The sequence below is a fragment of the Halichoerus grypus genome, chromosome 9, assembly GCF_964656455.1.
Source record: "Halichoerus grypus chromosome 9, mHalGry1.hap1.1, whole genome shotgun sequence".
Taxonomy (NCBI): domain Eukaryota; kingdom Metazoa; phylum Chordata; class Mammalia; order Carnivora; family Phocidae; genus Halichoerus; species Halichoerus grypus.
The window spans coordinates 67,092,884-67,114,083 of NC_135720.1; the positions used below are offsets into that span (position 1 = coordinate 67,092,884).

At 37.7% G+C, this 21,200-nt stretch overlaps 1 long non-coding RNA gene across 1 annotated transcript; it reads right to left on the minus strand.

Annotated features, from left to right (window-relative positions):
- Nucleotides 1-4,360: 4,360 nt before the first annotated feature.
- On the minus strand, nt 4,361-20,963 carry LOC144378971 (uncharacterized). The gene is made up of 3 exons (XR_013440924.1): nt 20,946-20,963; nt 18,631-18,737; nt 4,361-4,383 (listed from the first exon to the last, which is right to left on the minus strand). It is a non-coding gene; the product is annotated as an uncharacterized LOC144378971 (long non-coding RNA).
- Between the last annotated feature and the right edge of the window lie 237 nt (nt 20,964-21,200).

The following is a 21,200-nucleotide window of genomic DNA, read 5'->3' on the forward strand; positions in this document are numbered from 1 at the left end:
TAATGTCTAAGGACAAAAACATCCCAGGGAACATAGAAAATAACTCTTAAAAATAACTCTTGCAGTTCAAATTCATTCTGTCAACAAATATTTATTGAATACACATTTTTGTCCCAGTCATAGTTTAGGCACTGGATTGCTGCTCTGAATAAAACAAACTTCCTCATGGAGGGAGGCCTATATATGCTCCAAAAGGACCCCATCCCATGGGAAGGAGATAGATATTAACATATTAACAAATACATAGATAGTATCTGAAGTGGTGGTATGTGCTCTGGGGAAAAATAAACAGGAGTGGTTGGGTGTCTATTGTATGTAGAGTGTCAACAAAGACCTTTCTATAAAATGACATTTAAGCAAAGGCATGAAGGAAGCAAGAGATTAGTAATCCAAGTCTCTAGGGAAAGTTCATTTTAGGCACAGAGAATAACAAGGGCCCGTTCCTGAGCGGGGCATATGATAGATTGTTCAAGGAAGAACGTAGGTGCCATCGTAACACAGATGATGACAAAGAAACAGATGACGTAAGGCCTTTAGACACCTTGTCTCTCATTCTGTGAAAGGTGAAATGCCCCTGGAAAGTTCTGAGAGGAATGTCATCATCGAAGCTGCTAGGTGGAGACAAGATGGTGGGAGAGCAGCAGTGACATCAGGAAATTGTCTTAGGAGATAATTGCCACAGCCCAAGAGAAAGATGATGACTTCATATTGCTGAGGCAAGCCTGCATAAGGGAAAGTCATAAAGGAGACAGAAGAATCTATTAAAAGGCATTTTCTGTGGGTAATTATTTTTCACCAAACACTTACGGATATACATTTTTAAAAACTGTGTTTGCTTTTTGCCCCTTTAGAAAATCGTTTTTATTTAATACAGCATACGGATTAAGATCTCAAGTTAGCAACTCTGCCAAAGGTTTAAATGACTCCTGGGTCACTTCCTATCTATGTCTTCTTGGACAAGGTATTCTGTTTTCTCTGGAATTTGGTTTCCTTATCTGCAAATTGGCAATAGTAATGAATAGAGTTTTTGAAAGGATTAAATGTGACAACGCATATAAAGTCATATAGAAAATGTTTGATGAATTTTAGCTCTTATTACCTCTCCCTTATTTTTAGAAATTTGGAAAACATGGCACTATAAAGAAAATGAAAATGACCAGCAAGGATGTCACCCGGAGCGGTATCTTATGACTCCATTAATATATTAGCATGACCTGAATGTAAACAAAGTTAATATTTTTTTTTACAGGTTTCAGAGTCACTTTGGCAATAGAGTCTTTGCAATCAATTTCTGTGTATATGTTGATTAATTACCACACATACACGCGTACACATACACAGATACAAACATACACAGAAACACATAAACATACGGAGAGTAAGTGGCAAAAAAGGGATGGATTTACCACAGCCAGAGAAACCTTGCCTTTTGTTCCAAAAGACTAGTAAAAAACATATTCGAAGCGAATAGAGATTAAATGTAGACACAGCCTAGGCTAAATAAAATACAAAAATGAATTCTTCTCAAGGTGCTATTCATTCAAATAGAGGATTTGAAATTCGATCAAATGCCAATGCAAATGCATATAATGCTTGAATGACATTAATTAGTTGAATATTGAGCCCAGGAGCAAGTGAGACTCACCCCACTGAATATGTACATAAGATTTTCCTATCAAGGAGAACCACAGAAAAATATCTGGAGTGGCTTCCTTCTCTTATTTACATTCTGGTTCCTATTAACATTTTCCTGAGAAAGAATTTCATGCAAATACAAGCCTTCCAACTTAATAGCAAACTGATAATAAAAGCGAGCACTTTCTTTTGTGGGTGAATGCCTTTAAAAAGCATCTGAACCATGAAAGTATTTAAGAGACTATGATTTTAAACCAGACTATGTTTTAAGACATCAACTAAAAAAGGATCTCTAATATCTCCTTTTATATACTTAATTCTAGAGAACTTAATAGTTTGTAGCTTAACACCACTATTTGACAAATACTAAATTCACTTTTCTTCAGCTTTCACCAATTCTTTTATTGGCTTTATCTGTTTTCAACTTTTTTTTTCATTTATGTAATTTGGAATCATGAAATCATATTCTGATTTCATCTTTTTTCTCCCAAAATGAATATTATGATTCTGACCAATCTAACAGCTTTGACAACACAAGCCTCTTTGGCTTTTCAAACTGAAACCATTCCAAATAAATTCATCTTGACCACTTAAATTTAACAGTACAGAAGCAGTTTCAATATTTGTGGATATAATAATTTTTTTTCTACACTAACCATGTATTTACTTTGAAAGTTCAATGACAGTTGTTCACAATAAATTATACTATTACAGCTGCTTTCTTACATACGTTGTACTCTATCACTTAACAAACTCATCCGTTTTTGAGCTTCAAAAATCTATCACAGACACATCAGCAGCAGGCTAGTAAAGAATCAGTATAGCCCTGTGAGCTGGGAAATAAACTGGCAATTCAAAGATCATGATCTCTAATACCTTTTTGACTATTAACTTATCATCTGACTTTCTGCTAGTCACTTACCCTCGCATAGCCTCCTTTCTGAAGTTTATAAAAATGGTAATGACAACATTGTGGTTACCACCCAAAGGGATTGAGTAGGGAAAAAACTGTACAGCAGCTGTAAAATACCTTGCAGGCCATAAAATGCTACATAATAATACAGTTACAGAGCCCCACGGTTTAATATAACACTAGTTTTTTTCTGCTAAACAAAGTACTAGCAGAAGCAACTAGGGTCAAAGAGGAAAGTACGCAAAGCTCCTGGTCGTCATTAAAAGAGTTTGTTTGTTTGAATTGATTTTATGGACTGATGTGTAGGGGATCAAATGCATAGAGCAATCCCGTCATCACAGAGCACTCCACAAAGGACAGTCCAATCAAGCAGGCAGAAACCCGAAGCTGGAAGGCATTCGTTCACAGTCCCAGGGGCGTACTCCCTATTAAATGATTTTCTGTGTGTGTGTTTTGTGTAATAGTACTGTCTTATGGTAAACAACCAGAAATAGAGGAAATGTTTTTTGACATATTTTTTACTCCCCATTCGAATATGTTCATTATGCCATTTTCCCTTTGAAATTCTAATAGCATTTATTTAAAACTAGCATCATTTATTTCAAAGAATCTTTCCCAAATTATGAAATTACGTGGGAATTTAATCACAACTAGATGTTGCCTAACATCATTTATGTAACATCCAGAAATATCTTAATCATTTTTCAGCTTTTCCTTTTTTGCTCCTCAGGTTAGAAATAAGAATAAAAGATAGATCTCGTCACTTCTCACAGAAGGGCTTTGCTCTTGATCTCAGAATCACTTGCTAACTTGCTATTTAATACTTAAAAAAAAAAAAAAGTATGGGATGCCTGGCTGGCTCAGTCAGTAGAGTATGAGACTGTTGATCCTGGGTCATGAGTTCGAGCCCTACATTGGGCATGGAGCTTATTTGAAAAGTAAATAAATAAATAAAAGTATAAGCCACCTAAACGTTAACAAGTCCTGATTCAGGAGAGAAAGACACACTAATTCAATTGCCATATAAAGAAAATTTAATAAGCATTATATAGTGTGTATTAAGTAATTAGAGTATTTTTACTGCAACTAATGCTCCCGGGCCATCACTAGATTAAGACACAACTCCATCTTTTGACTTATTAGCTGTATATCCCTGAAGAATCACTAAACTTTCTAATCCACCAGTTACTTCATTTATTCGACAAAGTTTCATTGAGACGAGCTACATGCTATGCATTCACCGGGGCACAAGAGATTCAATGAACAGTAGAATAAAAGTCCCTGCCCTCACGAAGCTTTTATTCAAGTACACATAGCAAATGATATCTGCCTTACCCATCTCAAAGTGCATGGTAATGAAAATATGATGATTTGTGTAAAAATGCTTTTTAAATTATTAAGTACCATATTAAGGTATATGTCATTTCCAAGATTATGTTAATTGTTACTAATATTACCAAGTGTTAGATACAAAGTCAGGTTTTGAAAGATACATAGGATATTTCTGGCATGAGTGGAGGTAGGGGAAGAAAATGAGGCATTTAGAAATGTAGTGAGCCGAGGACAGACCTTGTGACATTCCTGGTTTTTTTCAGAGTGACTAATAGTTTTCTGTTTCTCTGGTGTGTAAAACGCAAGTAATCTGAGGTTGTGAGAAATTAATTTGAGAGAGCCAAATCAACAAGATGGTGGACTAGGAAGTCCCACCCCTTATTCCCCCACTGAAACATCAATTTAACCACCATCCATGGAAGAAAATACCTTTATCAGAGCTCCAGAGTCCAGTTGAGGGGTTCCAGCATTCCAGTACAACACAAAATCCAAAAACAGCCACACTGAAGAGAAAGAAGGCTGTCACTTTATCTGCATTACCCCTACCCAAATCCAGCACTACTCAGAGCTGAGAGACCCCATTAGCCCATGACTTCTCCCACAGAGAAAAGGGAGAGAAAAATGAGCCTCTGGCTTCCCCAGAATTTTGGGATGCTGCCTGAGAGGCCCACTTCAATCTCATGTTGCCCAGAGCACCAAGGGAATCTGCATGACCGAGTCTTCTGGAGGAAGCTAAGGAAAGGGGTAGGGGTTCATAGCACCTGGTATGTCGATCTCAACAACAGACCATCCAGGGACACCACCAGCCCATCCATGGACCCCACCAGCCAGCCCAAGTATGCCCCTGCACCTGGTGCCTGCCCACCTCTGAAGCACCACAGGTGGTGCTTGCACCTGTGGATCTCAGCAGCTGACAATGATGTCAGCAGCCAGCTCAATTTTGTGGGATTGGGAGAAAGCACACAACCCTGAGACTGCTTCTTCAGGTGGGACAGAGAGTAGAGGAGCTTTCCCCTCTCATCCTGGCATCTCTGCACACTGCCCTAGGGAAAAGGGGCAGGTGGCACTTGGCAAGAGCTGTGGGGTAGTGAAAAGGTGCACAACTTAAGACCTCCCCTTCAGGAGGGAGAGGGGGAAGCTCAGCATTTCAGGGCATTGCCTGGGAAAGACAGCAGGAGGAATCTCAGTGCCTGGTGTGACTATGCAGGATTGAGAGTAAACACACAATCCTAAATCCCCGCCCCAAACACACACACACACACAACAGAGTGAGAGGAGTGGAGTCTGCACATCTGTAGAAAAGGTTTGAAAGATCTCGAAAATATCTAGGCAGCCCTGTTGCTGAAGGTCTTTCTCTCCCAACCCAGTCCATAAAGACTGTTTCTTCAGGTGTGCAGACACCAATGCGAGGCTACAAGGTACAGGAAGAATCAGGGAAACATGACACCCACCAAAGGGACAAAATAAAGCTCCAACAACTGACCACAGAAATGGAGATCTATACATTGTCTGAAAAAAAATCAAAATAATTGTCTTAAAGAAGCTCAGTGAGCAACAAGAGACACAGATAGATAATTAAATGAAATTAAAAAAAAAAAACAATACATGAACAAAAGAGAAGTTCAACAAATAGATAGAAATTATTTTTTATATTTATTTATCTATTTAGAGAGCATGAATGTGGGGAAGGGCAAGGGGAGAGGTGGGGAGAGAATCTCAGACTTCACACTGAGTGCAGAGCCCAACACAGGGCTCCATCTCATGACCCTGAAATCATGAGCTGAGCCAAAATCAAGTCAGATGCTTAACCAACTGAGACACCCAGGCACCCCAGAAATTATTTTTAAAAGAACCAAATAAATTTTGTAGCAGGAAAAATGACTAAATTGAAAAAGTCAATAGAGAGCACCACCAATAGGGATGATCAAATAAAAGAAAGCATCAAATAACTCAAAGAGAAATCATTTGAAATTATCCAATTAGAAGAATGAAAAAAAAAAAAATAAGTAAAAGGAGTAGGGGAAAGCCTACAGGACTTATGGGATACCATCAAGTGAACCAAACCCTACTTTCAATAATGTTCAGAGATGTTTAAACAGAAAATCAATAAGGAAACAGCAAATTTGAAAAATATCATAGACCAAACAGACCTAACAGACATATATGGAACATTCCAACCCAAAACAGCAGAATACACATTCTTCTCAAGTGTATATAGAACATTCTCCAAGATCACGTTAGGTCACAAAAGAAGTCTTAACAAATTTAAGAAGATTGAAATCATCTGAAGTATCTTTTTCAACTACAATTGAAGAAGCTAGAAATCAATAATGTAAGGAAAAGGAGAAAATTCACAAGGACAAGGAAATTAAACAATACACTCTTTTTAAAAAACTGAGTCAAAGAAGAAATCAAAAGGAAATTAGAAAATATCTTAAGATAAACAAAAATGAAAACACAACATACCAAAACTTATGGGATGCAACAAAGTAGAACTGAGAATTTAGTTTTAGAAATTATGGGGTGGAGATGCCAAGCATCCCAGGAGATAAGAGACCAGGACTCAGCTGAGAAATTAGGACTAAAGGCAGAAATGTGGGTGTCATCATCATCAATAAGGTATTAATTGAAACTCTAGGACTTAATAGGATTGCCCAAGGCAACATGGAGATTACCAAGAGAAGAGTTTCAAGGATGAAATGTGTGACAAGGATGATTTGAGCAATCATGTATTAATTTAGTCTCCCCTTGTCCTGGACACTAAGCTTTGCCTTCATACTCCATGTTCCTCCCCACTCAGCACAATTGTTCTGCTTTCAAGAAGAGAATGCGCTTAAGCGTATCTAAAGGACTACTGGGGGCCCGGGTGGGGGTGGCAAGAAGGGAAGGTCTCAGCTGCCTTCTAATTGTGTAGGTAATCGTGCCTCTACTTTCTCCTGCTCCTTCTTCCCAGTCTGAAGTTGCAGAAGACAGCTGTGAAATGATAAATACCAATCATTTCATGTTGGGCAGAAATAAGTCTGTTTTGACAGTCAAAGAAGTAGGGGAAATGAAGAAGAAAAACATAATAAAAGTATGCAAATACAATCTGTGCACACAATCTTGGGGGAGAAGCAATGTTAATCATTTATGTATTCATTCCTCCTCTCATTCATTAAACAAATGTGTATTGAGAACCCACCTTATGCTAAACACTTAGTACAGTGGATAACACAGGAAGAGATAAAACTTGATTCTGGCCCTTGAGGAATTTACAGTTTAGAAGAGAGGTATTCATATTGGAATTTTCTCCTAAATACTTCAAATTTGAAAGAAAGGAGAATCTAAGGACTTTGGTAACAGAAAGCCTAGAAGAGAAAATAGTGCTTTCAAATAATTTGGTCTATATTTATTCTAATCATAAATTATAAAATATGTCAAAATAATTTATTCAATGTGTATGAAAGAATTTCTGTTTAAATAGCATTAATGTCAAGTATTGGTTGGTTGATCAGTTGGTTGGTTGGTTGGTTGGTTGGTTGGTTGGTTGGTTGTTTGGATGAAGTGAACTTCAAACCTCTTCTTAGTTCCAATCAAATAAACTCTTAATCAGGTCCCCTATGACAAGATACTCAGCCCATTTCCAAAAAGTTAGATCTTTTTTCCTTCACTCTGAGTGAAAAGTTTACAGGTTTTTTTTCTTATGGTATTATTTTGAATCAGGCAATCCATAACAAATGACCATTGCTGATTTATATATATATTTTTTAAATTCTGAGCTTTAGTTCTTTTATCTATGAATGCTTCTTCCGGCATCCTAGATTATGGTTTCAAACTCTGCCTTTAAATCAAAGCATCTCTGTCCTTTCTTTCCACTAGCACCTCTTAAAAAGAAATCAGTTTAAAGTCTCATGATATTTAATTTCTCATTAATTTTCAATACCTCACTATAAATATATGTGTATGATATTCAAACGCACAGTATTGAACTGAACTTGTAATAAATCCTTTATACTAGTCACACTTAAAAAAATAATCACAAGCTTTAGAAATGTCTGCATAGTCATTTACATATCATTTAATCATTGTTTTCAATTTTCTGGGATTTTCTACCCTTTTCATCCTTGTGTCCTTCTCCTTTCAGCTATTCATGAAGTTTTATCACCTGGAGATAAAGCAATTTAATTTTTTTTCCCACTTTGCTCTTTTCTATATTCACAAGTTTGCCAGAGTCTAGAAATCCATAATAATGCACCAAACATTCAAGCTGAGCATACTCTTGCGCTTCAGCAAAACTAAACATTTGCCAATTTCAAGATAGTTAAAACCCATTGTTTTTCATATGATCAGGGAAAAGCAGGGGTAAGAGAAATATTTTACTTGAAAGAAAACTGAAGGACATAACAAGGTGTAATAATTCCATGTATAATTATATATCAGACATACGCATTCAGAGTGTAAATATGCCCTTTCTTTGGCCAAAACATCATAAAAGAAAATATAAAGCACACCAAATACTGTCAACCCTCGTTCTTACAATAATATGAACACAAACAAGAAAACAAAATTTAAAAACAAGCATAATTTTCAACTGCCATTGTTGAGATTGTCCATCTGAGCGCTGCATGCTGAAGGATCAACATCAATATTAAAAGAATACTGTAAACAAAGGCTAAATGTCAACTCTTAAACCATTTCTTTGTTATGTCTTTCTGTTGCAGTTGTAAATTCTGTCACTCTAAAAGCAGATGATTCATTGCAATTGTGAGGCCATTTTCATCAGAACAATCAACAGTAATGATGTATTGTGAATAATACAGTTGAAAATTGTTCTGTTGTAAATTCTTGGCAAGATATTTTTGCCATGTGCCGAGCTTCAAAGGGATTGAACTGTAGTGCAGATTATGCTAATTTTCTGTAAACTCTCTTCAGGGGTGGAGACTATTTGAGCATCACCATACTTGGGCTCTACAGATCAGCACAAAACACAGTCTCCTCCCCTTTTTATGGAAAATACAGTATTAGTGTGTTCTAAAAGTTACTGTCTTTCAAAGTATTATATCGAATGACATTGGTCCCTTGGAGAGGGACATCTGGCTGGATATAGCCCCACAACTGGAGAACATGCCAGATTTATGTCTGAAGTTTTTGTGGGAGAACAGCTCTCAAAAAGTAGTTTCAAAACAGTATAAATATTTTGTACTAAGTGTCAGTAAATCTGACTTTTAGTCTCAGCTTTACTAGTGTCTCGTGACATATCAAAGGTCATACTCTTTCTAAATTTCTTTTTTCACCTGGTTGAACGGGACTGGTCTAGTGGTTCTCAAACTTGACTGGACACTACAATTCATTGGACAGTTTTTAAAAAATATAGATGCCCCCAGTCTTCCCCAGACAAGTGAAATCAGAATTTCTAAGGGTGGAGCTGAGGCATTAGTATTTTCTTAAGCTCCCCATGTGATTATAATATGCATCCAACAATCACTTCCAACTCTAAAATGCTCTGACATTTTATAAAACTTGCCGTTTGAGAACCTCAGCATGTGTTTCAAATGAGTTCTGGGGAGAGAATTTCCAATGTTAGGTGTTGGTGTTTGTTCTATCAGTTGCATTCATAATGTAGGTTGACAAGGAAAAGAAAAAAAAAAAAAAAACAAGAAAAAAAATTAACAGGGAAGGTAGACAGGCCATGCAAACGAGAGCTCAATTACAGAAGAGCTGTCTCCAGGAGACCAAAGTCATGCTCTTTAACATTCTAAGTGATTGGTTTGTGCAGTGAACCAAATCTGAGCAGTTCCAATGTTTGAAAATGTAATGACTTAAATAGAAATACTAATATACCCTTCAAGGTCATGGAACGGTTCCTTGGCCTTAGGAAACATGTAACTTCTGTGAGCTCGTGTAGGTCAATTTGACGGACCCCTTATAAACTTAAGATGCATCTTGCTCTTTCCTCTGCATTAAAATATGTTAATACCAACTTTGGAATCAAATTGATTCGTTTTTTTTTTTTTTTTTTTACATCTGCCTTCTTAAAACTTCCTTTTCATTTGCAGAATTACCAAGAAGTTGTTCAAAATTACCATATTTTCTAACTCTGAATAAAGTTAAGCAAAGGACTGAAGTACGAAAAGGTCATCAAAACAAGAAACTATAAAAGAAATCTGAGAATAGCTATACATTGCTAATGATAGCCTGAAATTTAATTTAAAGTGAGTCCTGAAAATGTGTAATGGTTAAGAATTGAGCTTCTATCCTCAACCACACACTTAAAGAATTTTCTGTATAGGCTATCACTAATCATATTAATGAAAGGGGGAGGGGGTGGGAAAAACCAGTAAGAATTTGCTCATCTAGAGTGCTTTGGTCTTTTCACTTAAAAGGGTAGACAACGGAATATGTTTTATATATATACATAAACATGTGGTGCCTGAAGTATGGTCAATACTGCAACCAACACACAAAGTCTACAATGGATTTATAGATCTACAAGGAAGACAAAGAGTTTTGTTGCTTTTGCTGAAATCCTCCTTAAATTCACGTGTTGTCAAAAAGAAGAAAAAGCTAGGGCGCCTGGGTGGCTCAGTTGGTTAAGCGACTGCCTTCTGCTCAGGTCATGATCCTGGAGTCCCGGGATCGAGTCCCGCATCGGGCTCCCTGCTCAGCAGGGAGTCTGCTTCTCCCTCTGACCCTCCTCCCTCTCATGCTCTCTGTCTTTCATTCTCTCTCTCAAATAAATAAATAAAATCTTTAAAAAAAAAAAAGGAAGAAAAAGCTATTGGTAATTTAACTTATTTTCAAAGACATCAGTATGAAAGTCTTAGCTGGATCCAAATCCTTTCATAATTAGGATAATTAAATTGTGTTTTGGTCTAAAAGTTGTGTTTTTAGCTCCACAACTTGCATATCTTGGCTAACTTGTTCCACAATCACTTCAAATGGATTAACCACCTAATCTGGTATTATGTAATACATTCAGAACTTTAAATCTAACCATCATCTTATTTATTAATAAAAATGAGAGCAATCTATGCCCAATTAATATCTTTACTATCTAAAGGTTTGCAAAGACAGACACTTTGAAAATTCTCAGTAGCAAGGTCATTTTTAAATAGTGTAAATTTGTTGATGAATCCCATGATTATCTGCTGCATTTTAATAAAATTGATCTAGTTCTGTTGTGGCTTAAGGTAACCAAGTGCATATGAAAAATAAGTTACATCCATTCACAATATCTCAATCTTGACGTTTATTTTTCTGTTAGTAAAATTTTTGAAATAAAACAATATTAAATACTAAACAGAATCTGTCTTCAAGTACATTCTTTGAGAACCATCTTACTTTTCATGTCTAGAATAAGATATTCAATCTCTTATTGGAGTACATTCTGTGTGAAATCAATCACTCGAAGATTTATTGTTAATTTTGTTATTAACACTGTTAAAAACAGTCATTGGTTTGTGGAGCTTTTCATAAAAATTCTTGGGGACTACATGTAGTTCATGAATAATGCAATGGATTCCTAAACACCTGGTGCATTTTTTAAGTCAGCCATAAACCCACAGAGCCAACAACAACCCATGGCCGGCGTTCCCATATGTAACAGAAGCAACGATCCCAAAAAAGGGAATATATTTTTCCATAAAATAATTTAAGGAGTTTCAAATATTGGCAAGCCCTTCATATTTATAATCAGTAATTTTAAAAACAACATTTCCTCTATGACTTTTTCATTCCATATGAACCTTTCAAATGCAGGCGGTAAAACCTCATTATCCAAAGGAAGTTTCATCCACTTGTAATGAAAATTCATTTTGACTACAGTTCACTTCACAGCTAATTTTTGACATCTTCTGCCATCTCATCGATTATTCTTCAACAGTATCTCTGCTCAATGGAAGAGAAAAATTATTTCACTTGGATTTCTTTGGTCAGCATACCAAAAACATCATGTATTCTTGGCAAAATTAATTCTTCCTCACTACCGTGAAGGTTACCATTTGTGATCATGTATGCACATGTGTGAAGCAAGAGGAAATTATACTTTCAATGGAAGAAATGTTTAAATCATTCCAGAGACAGTGTAAGATTTTTAAAACTTTTCCTTTCAATATTGGATATAAATATGCCTGCTAACTTAGTCAACATCCTTCTTTATCAAATGTTTACGTAATTTTAACAGGCTGATTTCTTCATTGGAAAATAATGTGTGGATGGAACCCACATTGGTGCACCCTGGTAAGTGTTCTTTTGCAGGCCAATCTACAATACCCAATTTCAAACTGGTATTTAATATTTTAAAATTAAATAAATATATTAATATATGTAGAATTACTGTGAATGCAACAGCTACATGCCAATCGATACACACATAATGTACTGTTCCAAGCACTGAAGCATCTGGCTTCTTAGTGCTGCCTCTAAATTTCTGCATCACGGGACGCCTGGGTCACTCAGTTAGTTAAGCCTCTGCCTTCGGCTCAGGTCATGATCCCAGGGTCCTGGGATCAAGCCCCATATCCGGCTCCCTACTCAGCAGAGAGCTGGCTTCTCCTTCTCTCTCTGCTGCTCCCCCTGCTTGTGCTCTCTGGCACTCTCTCTCTCTGTCAAATAAATAAAATCTTAAAAAAAATAAATAAATAAATTTCTGCATCACTCCTCAATCATTGTGACAATAAAAATTACCCACTAATTAAAAAAAAAATACTTTAGGGTGTGGTATTATTTTTGTTGGAAAATCAATGCCCTGGACCTGTTTACCAAAGATGATACTTTCTATAGACATTTTGTTTTCAAGCACATCACTCTCCAAATACCACCTTGTATATGTTCAGGCTACTCCTCTGGTATTCTAAATTTAGAGAGAAAAAAAAAAAATCTTCAGATTGTTATCTCAAATCCCCTGACCCCATCATCTTTACTCTTTCTATCATCCTCTCATGCCTCTCCTTCTGTCTAGTCAAGTTATATTCTGTGACCCATCAAAACCTTTCAATTCTGTTGTGACACTCCCTAGTTAAAGCCAGCTCTCCACACAACCAGGCAGAATGCCCTCAGCTTAAATGTTTGCTTGTAAACCTTAAGGAAGAACCTCAAGCTCTTTGGTAGCTCCACTAAATTTTTGTAGTCTATCCATTGTTATTTTTCTAGACCATTGCCTTCTTTTCTACCAACAACTAATCCTGCACCTCAGTCCTCACACTAGCTTGACGGCTTTGTCTCTGGTTTCATTGAGACAAGAGAAGAGATAAGAAGAGAAATTGAGGGGTGCCTGGGTGGTACAGTTGGGTTAAACATCCAGCTTAGGTCTGATCTCAGGGTGGTGAGATGGAGCCCTGTGGCAGACTCCACACTTAGTGGGTTTGGGTTTCTCTCTCCCTCTCCCTCTGCCCCTGCCCTTCCCCTACAATAAATAAATCTTTTTAAAAAGATGAAGAAGAGAAATTCAACATTCCTCCAGCAGAGAATCTCCCCACCTACTAAGAGGTGTCCTACCTTCTTTGCCTCCTGCCACCCCTGAGAACTGTCAGTGCTTTGGACTCCATCTAATCTCACTATGTAAGAACTTTGTTCCCTGTATCATTCCTACATTCTGCTTATCAACTTTTACATCTAGGTAGGATCCTTTTTATCAGCGTTCTAACAAACTAGAAAAAGTCGTGTCTTTTTCTAAACAAACAAAATCTCTTAATCCCACTTCCTCTCTAGTTTGGGCCCCATTTCTCTGTTTTTATTTACAGTATTTTTTTTTTTACCAAGTTACTTTATTTTTATTTTTAGCTTTTTTAAGATATAGCATAAGATGTATTTTCTTTCTAGAATATATATTAAATAACCTCATTATTAACTCAGGCATAGTGCAAAGTATATGGGCTTTGGTGCCACTTATTAATAAGCAAGAAGACCTGTCTTAAATAGATAAAGTTATGGAACTACTAATTCTATACTAGCCATTCTGAATCTTTTTTTCTTTTTTCTTTCAAAATTTTTGTCTTCTCTTCCCTCATGGTCCATTCTTTTTTCTCTTGAGACGACTTCAACCAGGCTTTTATCAACCTGCCATAGAAGCTGCTCTTATTAAACTCAAAAAAATCTCTGTATTGCCAAATTAAATCCTCACTTCTCATTTCTTAGCGTTCTTGATCTATTGGCTATTGATATAGTTGAATAATGTCTCTTGAAACTCTGTCTTCACTTTGCTTCTCTCTGGGTTATCTTCATATCTTCTTGGCTTCTTATATAAGATGTTCCTCAGCTTCCCAAGCTTCAAATATTGGATACCCTAGGCTCAATCCTGGGCCTTCCTCCCTCCACACCCTAAGCAATTTCATCTAGTCCCATGTCTTTAAATGCCACTTATAATGCTGTTACAGAACTTCTTCTCCTTTAGTGCCCACGGTTCTTGGTCACACTGCTTCAAAGAATGAAGAGGTAGACCAGACGAAGAGTGGTGGGCAGCAAAGCAAAGTTTTTTGAGCGATAGTAAAGTTTATTGAAGGATAATACAAAGCTCCTGAAGAGGGAGGAGACCTGAGAGGGTTGTCACCAGAGTTTCTAAGTCTAGGGTTTTTATGGGTTTGTTGGCTGGGCTGTTCACATAGGAAAAGGTGGAAGGCTTCTTCCAGAGTAGTGTAAAATCCTTCCGGGGCTGGTTTCCTCTTGAGATCAGGGGAGGGGCGGGGAGGCACTTGTCCCTGCCTGCCTTTCTTCTGACTATCCTTCATCAACGCTACTTATTCCTCCATTTAGGAAGGCTCTCCAGATTTCACTCCCGAACTCTAACCAATTGTCTATTTGACATCTCAATTTGGATGACTAATAAACATCTCTAATTTAACATGTGCAAAATTTTCCTTGCTCAAAGAACTATTTCTCCAGTTTTCCCTGTCTTAGCAACGATAATGCCATTCTTTCAGTTGCTATGGCTAAGATGTTAAGAGTCATTCTTGCCTTCTCTATTTCTTTCCTGCCTCACATCCATAGCATTAGAAAATGCTTTTGGCTCTAATCACAAATACATATTCAAACTGAATCACCTTTTATCACCTCAAAGCATGTCATTTATCTCATAAAACTTGAAATCTCTGAATCTGCATTAGTTCCCTTTACCTGCATAAGAAAACACATTAAAACTTAGTGGCTTAAAATAACAGTCATTTATGGGCGCCTGGGTGGCTCAGTTGGTTAAGCGACTGCCTTCGGCTCAGGTCATGATCCTGGAGTCCCTGGATCGAGTCCCACATCAGGCTCCCTGCTCGGCAGGGAGTCTGCTTCTCCCTCTGACCCTCCCCCCTCTCATGTGCTCTCTCTCATTCTCTCTCTCTCAAATAAATAAATAAAATCTTAAAAAAAAAAAATAACAGTCATTTATTATTACTTAAAATCTACAGTCAACTGGGAAGAAGTTCTGCTGATCTGAGCACGGTTCAGCTGAGCTCAGCTGGACTCACCAACATCTCTGGAGCCTCAGCTGGGACAACTGAGTGGACTAACCTCTGGTGATTTCTCATCTTCTAGCAATCTAGCCTGGGCTTGTGTTGGCAGCTGGCAAGGTTCCAAGAGAACAGAACCATGCAAGGCCTATTACAGTTTAGGCATGGAAATCAGAAATCATACAATGTAAGTTTGCTGCATTCTATTTGTTAAAATAAGTCATAAAGTCCACCTAGATTCATTGTGATGAGGGAGCAGAAGGCTAGCTGAAGACAAAGCACAAGCAGACACCCTGCAACCTCCCCCTACCCTCACCCCCCTACTCCTGGGTGGGATAGGTGTGATATTCTTCCAGGAAGAATGTTAATGCCTTAATGTTAATGCCTTGCTAGAGGGGAAAAACAACCTTAACTTGACAATGGCAAGGCCTCCCGTATCTTACAGGTCCTCTTTAGCATATGAAAGTTCTTTTGAAAACCTCCCTTTTCCTTATTTCCCCCAACCCCTTAGTATATAATCAGCCACCCCTCACAACCCCAGGGCAGCAGCTCTTTCTGCCCACAGGTCCTGTCCCCGTGCTTTAATAAACCACCATTTTGCACCAAAGACGTCTCAAGAATTCTTTCTTGGTCATTTGCTCTGGACCTCACCCCACCAAGCCTCACCTATATTGCAAAACCCCATCAACTGTGAGGAAGAACTACAAAGTCACACTACAAAGGCATGCGGACACTTGGAGGGGAATGATTCCCACATTTTTGCATTCAATCTACCATACAATTTCATTCAGAATAAAATCCAAAAAATTCTCTCACCAACAAAGGCCTATCCTATTCCGTACTTTTCTAACCTTATCTATTAGCTTTCTCTTCTTTCCTCATTGCATTCCAGCTATAGCCTCCCATCTTAGAATCTTTTTGTTTGTGGTCTTCCTCCCAGCCTGTAATGTTCTTCTCCTCCCAAATCTGCTTGGTTCTCTCCCTCTGTATTTATGTCTTTGCTCCAATCAGAGAGATGTACCCTGATTCAACTATTCAAAATGTCACCCACAATCTCTCTACCCTCTAAATGTGCTTTATCATTCTTGATAGCATCTATTATTTATTTGGTTTTAGCTTATTGTTTGTCTTTACTAGAGGAATGTCAGGTCATGAGAGCAGGGGTTTCGTATGTTTTTTGTATACCTCATCCCCAATAACTAGACCAGCACTGTCCAATAAAATGCAGTGCAAGGCACATGCGTCATTTTAAATTTTCTAGTAACCACATGAAAAAAGGTAAAAAGAAGTAGGTAAAATTGATTTAACCCAATATGCCCCATATATTATCATTTCAATAAGAACTCAATTTTAATAAGTATTAAGAAATTTTGTTTCATATTATTAAAAAAACTGCCTTTTAAATCTGGTATATATTTTACCTTTACACACATCTCAAATCAGATAAGTGCTCAATAGCCACATGTACTTAGTAGCTACCATTTTGGACAGCTGAATCCAACTCATTGTTAGTGCTCCATAAATATTAGTCATTATTTTAACTCAAACAGTGTAAGCACAGGTAGGCCAAATTAAATTGAAGGAAAACCCTGTGGCAAAACTGAAACTACTAGTTCTATAGCTTTATCAGTTTAAGGCAGGTCTTACTACTTTCTTCACTCCTTTATCACATTGTCCCTGAAGGTTTTAAAGTGCTTCCCCAACTTTATCTCAATGTTCTTGAATGCTTTACTATCTCACTACTTTTCTTGATCTCATTGCTCTTAACTCTTTTAAGTGAAGAGTAAAATATTCATGACCACCAAGATAAAGCCAGTAGATAAACAAGAAGAAAACACACACACACACACACACACACACACACACACACACACACACACCAAAAAATACCCAAGTCAGTTCTCATCCTTATTTCTTTGTTCTCAAAAGCGATGTTTTTTCTCAGCATTCCAGTTAACTGTTTTGGCCAGATGTTTAAAAAAATCAATACCCGATCTTCTTCCCCTTCTCCTTTCTAGTGTAGGATTCCTGTAGCCAAAAACTCTGTCATGGATCTCTATATTGACACCAGCAACTAAGGAACTCAGGTTTTCCCTGACTCTAGGCAATTACACTTGCAGTTCATTTTGCCTGGAAAACTTGCCTTCCCTCTCTCCATCTAGCTTCATCCTTCAGATGTCAGATTAAATAACACCTCCTCAGAGAGGTCTAAATTAGACCATCCTCCTTGTTATACATGCTCATAGCACTCACTTTCCTCATAGCATTTACCATGATTGTAAATACATAATCATTTGAGTTATACTTGAAGCACAGAATCATTCCACATCCCTAGTAGATAGTATAGTTACTGACACAAAGCGGATGCACAAAAAACACTGAGTAATGAATGTAATACCTGAATAAATATGATTGTTGGATACATGGAATAGGAAAATTCAGAACTAGAAAATATTGTTAATGCCAACTAATTACCAAATTCTGCATTTAAGATAACAATCCTGTTAGTGACGTTGGAAAATTCTGTAAACAAATAAATGAGCAAGTGAATGGATGAATGAGTGGACAGTGTGTGTTTATATGCATGATGCCTGTGTATGTGCACACACAGGCGTGCGTGCGCACGTGCGCACGCGCGCACCCGCGCACACACGCAAGTGAATGTGTTTAACTTATTTGGTTGCTTATATGTACTTGAAAAGTTTACTAACTTCTGAGTAAGTATAGTATAAGTGGTGGAAATGCCATAGGGCAGGGTGCAGGGCGTCATGGGAAAAGCTGAGCAGATGGCCAGGGGATCTGGCCATGCCTCATTATTAAGCAATTGTGTAACCTTCAGGCACCCTAGACCTTAAGTTCATTCTTTGTAAAATGACTTAACTGGGTTTGATCTCTGTAAGACCCGATTTTGCCAATTTTAAAAGTACTTTTCCCCCATATTTTAAACTCTCCAAAATCAAGATGCATCTTTCAATCAAAGACATTTTATGTCCCTGTCAGGTGTGGTTGTGAGTGACATAAACAAATCTTAAAAAATTCTTTTCATACTTCTGGGAGGATCAAGAAAGCACTGATATCAAAGCATTTTAGATTCACTGAAATAGAGGGACTTTGAGCCATAAATTCTGTGATTCTAAGTTATTTTACTAGCCATTTCCCAACATTTTCAATTAAAAAAATAAACATTTATAAAATAGTGTTTTTTGCGTGGATCACTGATGCGATCCCTCTGAATCATTTTGTAGGTTAGGGTGTTTAGACTCGAAACTGACATAGAAATCTTTACAGTACGTTTTCATACGTGGCTAACTGAAATGCCACTCAAATATACATACTCACCTGAAGACATTCTTTTCTGGTTGAGGAAATAGTTCTCAACCTAGAATTCTCCAAATAAGAAGCTTCATTTCCCTACTCAGCATGAACAGAACACACACTGTGAAAACCTAGAAATAAATGGTTTACCACTTTTCATATCTTTTCACACCATGGTAGATTTTTATTTTTTATGAATCTAGTGTCGTGTATTTATTCAAACCACTATGACATATCTTGATAAATAAACACTATTTATATATACATATATTGGGCCCCGGCTCCCCCTCGGAAGCATTTGGAAGACCTTCCACAGCTGTATCATTTCTTTTTAAATTATTTTGTGTTTCAACATTCTGCACATAGTCATTTCAGTTAATTATCCTAGGGAACTCTCTAGAAGGAAAAAGAAAGCAGGGGGTGGAAATATACATTCACCCACGCCCACGATTTTCTAGACTCATCTATATATGCCACCTCCCACAACCACAAAGACTTTCTTCGTTGAGTTTTTTATTGCTTTGTCTTTAATAGTTAATGTTTTTCTCTAAGCCATATTGAATTCCTCTTCTTGAGTTAAAAATAGCACAATTTTTAATCTTCCCCTCTCTTCCTGGCTTCAGTTTGTTTTTAAACATATTGATTTAATGTCAAATCGTCACTTAAAACTGGCTTTGTTAATTTTTGTGATGCAGCTACTATTACTTAAGCAGAGGTGTTTGCACTTCATGCCAACTGCAGGCAGCGTGAGCTGTCTAGATTGTGCATTAGGGAGAACAGCTGATGGATTACAAATCTCTGCATTTCACCAACAGAAATGAATTTGAATCCATCAATTTTATTCCCTTATGCCAAATTTAGGAAGTTCAGTTTATGCAGATCTGTCAAAATATTACATTAAACACCTAGATGAACGAGTTAAATTAATTTAATTTTGCAGTTTGCCTTGATTGAGTTAGGCTAGTTCTATGCACAAAGAAAAAACTCCCAGGGAAATTGAGCCTAGTCAGGGAAGAGATCATGGCAGGGGCCCCTGTGCTCAGCTGAATGGTCAGACAAGGTGTTAGAAATCAGTGACAGGGGAAGGGAGGTGCTTAGACTCTCCTTGTGACACCCATGCCCGTCTTTTACTTAACACCTATCTGATGTTCCCCGAAAGAAAGTAACCACAGCAGTGAATAAAATTAAGATGAAAAAAGGCCACTGCGCTTGCAATGCAGAGCAGATCAGTCAGGGCGACCGAAATGAAAGAGAAAGGGGAACAATAATCCTGCTGTGTGGTTATATAGCACCTTTCATCGAAACAATGTGAGAATTCTCTCTTTTTGCAGGCCAGCTCCCTAGAGGGCTTTGAAAGCAATTCAGGAGGGAAATAAAAGGATTGCAGAACAGATTTCAGGCTTGAATGATAAAATGGACATTCTGCAAGACAGATTTTACTGAATTGATAACTGGATGATTGAGGCTGTCACACATAAATAAATTGAAAAGGAGTAAAATCAAAAAGAAAGCAGAAAATTTTGAAAGGACATAAAAGTACAAAGAAAACCCGATGACCTTGAAAGAAGGTCAGAGAACCAGCCTCTATATTCAGAGACCATCAAGAGGATTCAAACCTGGAAACATCGGGGGCTCCTGGCAGGTATGAGATCCATACATTTCCAAAACAGTGTAGCACTAACACTGCACAGTTGGCAAGGGTTAAGCAGTGATCAAATCATGGAATAAGTAAGTTTATTTCAGCAACAGTCACCCTAAAGTCTAGTTTTTTTTTTTTCTTTCTTTCCCTTCCTTTCTTTTCTTTCTTTCTTTCTTTCTTCTTTCTTTCTTTGTTTATTTGTTTCTTTCTTTCTCCTTTTCTTTTCTTTTCTTTTTTTTCTTTTCTTTTCTCTTCTCTTTTCTTTTCTTTTATGGGAGGATGTATCTCTGGAAGGATCACTATGGAGTGAACCATCATGCAAAAATCCAGGCTTCTGCTGGAGTTTTTCCCCAGGTGTCCTTTAGTTAATCCTATGCTGAGCCCCACAGGCATATCCTCACCTGGTCTATTTCTCATTCTCTATAGAGTAATGGAAAGATACCACCCTGGCCAGCTCTGTGGGTCACAACCTAGACCTTGAAGGAGGATGGAGTATTGGCTATGCCAAGAGAATCTTGAGAGGGAAGGAGTTCCATTGGAGGTTCTCTCTCTTCCTGCTGTTAAAAAAATGTCCATCCAACTCAGTCTCCAACCACTAGAGGTACTGGTAGGTCGTGCTTGGGATGCTGTTGTCTTAAGGACAATCGGAGAGGAAGAGGACTTAGAAGGTGCTGGGCGAGAACTTCAAGCAGCTGCTTACCCTGGGCAAGGAGAGGTGGCCCGTCTTATGTGTCTCTTTGTGACCACAGATCCTGGGCTGCCTTCTTCCTAGAGGAGCTGGCCACTTTCCTTCTGGTGCCCAAGGAGACTCTGGAGAGGCCTTTTTGCCAGGTGGGACAGCTTTCCCAGGAGACAAGCCATATGCCCTTTCCCTGTTGGCAAAGACACCTGTGAGAAACAAATGCAGGTAAATACAAAATAGACTTTTGGAACCTTTATAATATCAGCTTCTCCC